This window comes from Triticum dicoccoides, chromosome 1B (genome assembly GCF_002162155.2).
Source record: "Triticum dicoccoides isolate Atlit2015 ecotype Zavitan chromosome 1B, WEW_v2.0, whole genome shotgun sequence".
Classification (NCBI taxonomy): Eukaryota; Viridiplantae; Streptophyta; class Magnoliopsida; order Poales; family Poaceae; genus Triticum; species Triticum dicoccoides.
The window spans coordinates 522,730,133-522,732,967 of record NC_041381.1 but is presented as its reverse complement, the minus strand read 5'-3'; the positions used below and the strand labels follow the sequence as shown (position 1 = coordinate 522,732,967).

The 2,835-nt window shown below is 44.3% G+C and overlaps 1 long non-coding RNA gene across 1 annotated transcript; it reads right to left on the bottom strand.

The window, feature by feature from the left end:
- Positions 1 to 19: 19 nt before the first annotated feature.
- LOC119307745 lies at positions 20 to 1,933 on the bottom strand. Its single transcript, XR_005149505.1, has 3 exons — positions 1,796 to 1,933; positions 1,579 to 1,674; positions 20 to 1,144 (listed from the first exon to the last, which is right to left on the bottom strand). It is a non-coding gene; the product is annotated as an uncharacterized LOC119307745 (long non-coding RNA).
- Positions 1,934 to 2,835: the final 902 nt, after the last annotated feature.

Sequence of the window (2,835 nt, the reverse complement as noted above, 5' to 3'; positions counted from 1 at the left end):
TCCAAAACTAATGAAACCCTTAGTTTAGAGTTTGCAAAATGGAAGAGACAACATGTCTCTTATGAATGGGCATTCTATAAAGAAGGTTACCAAAGTCAATCTTGAACCTAGTCCACCACAAGTCAACGGAAGGCACCACATGTCTAAAATAATTGTTATTACGCTCCTTCCAGAGACTCCAAGCAGCAATCAGAAAGATTTCCATGATCATCTAGAGTTGTTCATGCAATCATCAAGAAGTTGAGGGTGACCCATTGGCCAAGACTCTACTCCATTTTTTTAGTTTGCTGGACTATTTAGTATTTACCATCCAAATCATTTGCAAGCATAGCACCATGCATTGTTAATCTATACCAATTATTTCTCTAGAAATTCCAAGAAGCTGCAAACAAATTGGTATCTTTAACTACCAAGAAAAGAAATCCCAATAATTGAAGATCTGAGCAGTGGATTCTCCAAGATCAGATCAAACGTTGTGACATTGCATAGAACCTCACGGAAATCCTCTCGCGAAAACTAATCATCACAAAGGGAAGCACCTCTTGCCACATCATGGTAAATTTGCATACTGGAACAACAAACATGCAATTTCATAGCCTACATGATCGACATCGCTGCTATGTATTCTTGCTTTTGTTAATTTTGAATGTACTATACTCATGATAAAAGCACGAACTGATTATTCACATAAACTACACCTTCCTCCACAAATTACACACTCTAGAGTGCAAACATATGAATTCACGACCATTATCTGAAACAGAGAAATAGGAAAGAGGTGCATAAACAACATGAAATAGGGAGTAAGTTAATTTTGTAAAAAGAGCAACTACCTAAACATTTTTTCGAAAATCTTCCTGGCCCTAATGGAAGGAGGGCTCCTATCATGGTAATCAGTAACACACATAATTAAGAGGGAGAGCAGTCAGTGTGAAGGTATTAGTTTTTAGTCACGGAAAGATATACTACCTGAGCCTGGAGATATGGGTGAGGCAGTACACATGGAAAAGAAGAACACTTAGTTAAGACGAGTATGTGCAGTACATACTTACGCATAAAGATTGATACTACCCTGTCCGATGTCAAAATGAACAGTGGTATGCCATTGTCGTTGAGCTTCTCCGCATCAACGCCATGACCATGCCTACATACATCTGGCGTCAAACAAAATATTTCTTTCTTCTGAGCATAAAAAATAAAAAATGCATTCAGAACCTTGATCTCATCAAATAACCTAGAACTACAAGTTAAAGTACCTTGCTATTTTAGGAAAAAAAATAACCCTCATCTAATAAAAAATCTCCTTCCTACAGATAGTAGATATGAAACATACTCTCTCCGTCCGAAAATACTTGTCGGAGAAATGGATGTATCTAGATGTATTTTAGTTCTACATACATCCATTTTTATCCATTGCTCCGACAAGTATTTTGGGACGGAGGGAGTAGAACCTAGGTACCAATGAACTATTCGTAGGTACACAGCAACCTGAAAATGGCATCCAGCAGGGCAGCCTAAGGAAGTAACTAAGCTCATGATTTAACACTACAACTAAGCTAGTATGATTAAGAGATGAACCTGTGCATGGAGGAACTGCTGCGAACCCCAAGCACCAACCCGCAGCAACAACAGCACCTCTGAAATGGAGGCTCCTCATGTTCCTACCAATATCACCTGAAATAAAAGTAACTAAGCTCACGATATAATAAGCTACAATCAATACATGAGAAGCAATTTATAAGTTAAATAATGCAATAAAAGGATATTAAACAAAGAAATAGATAAAAAATATCACCTGCGATGTGCCAAAAGGAGAACCTGACAATCTTCTTCCAACAACTGGAATAGCAGATCCTAGCAATCAAATGGTCAAGGGCACCAGCAGGGGGCAACCAGCAACGACAAAACTAACGAATAACCACCAGCCCTAACCACATCCTGCACAGCACAAAGAACTAAACCTAGATGAGCAAAAGGATAATAAGTCTAGACAAGCCTAAACAGTAACACGTGACCTAGATGAGCAGTAGAACATCACAAATCAAGTAAAACAGAAGAGTAACCAAAGAATCAAGAAATAATCTCTCCCATGGTGCAATGGCGGCAGGAAACAGTGTGATTTGGTGGCGGACTGCAAGATGGGACGAGGCCTCTGGCACTTTTGCAACCCCTTCAGGGTCAAGCAGGAGGGCTCGACAGCCAGCGGCGCTCCCTCAACGTGGTCAAGCAAGAGGCTCCGGTGGCCGGTGGCTGACGGCGAATCGGCCTCCTCCTCCGTTTCTAGGGTTAGGGAGGGGAAGAACAGGAAGGGAATAGGACGGGCGGTGATGGTGGTGTAGAGGAGCTCGGTGGCAAAGGGCTAGGTCGTCCGGGCGAAGGAGAAAGTGGGGGTGTGGGCTGCAGCCCCGCCATGTGCGGTGTGACAGAGGTTGTGGCTCACTAGGCTAGATTAGATCGGTCGTCCTACCTTCACTTTGAGTCGATGAGCCTGCCGAGGTGGCCATGGTGGATGGCTACGACGGTGATGGCAGAGTGGGCATTGGTGGCGGCGGCGGTGGAGCTTCCCGTCGGGTCGCGCCAACCCTAGATCCGTAGGGATGTTGGTGGGGGGCTGCAGCGCACAGTTGAACCTCGTATCGTGTGCTGCCGGCTCCCCCACCCCTTTATATGGCGCGGCGACAGGGGCCCACCAACCATAGTTTGGTTGGGCGCCCCCGATCAGGGCGCGAGGCAAGGGCCTGTTAGAGCCGTTGGCTCGAATGGGAGGAGATCAACCTAACATTCTCTCCCTTGATCTCAACTTTCCTTGCCTTCCATGATAAAACCCTTGGTTGT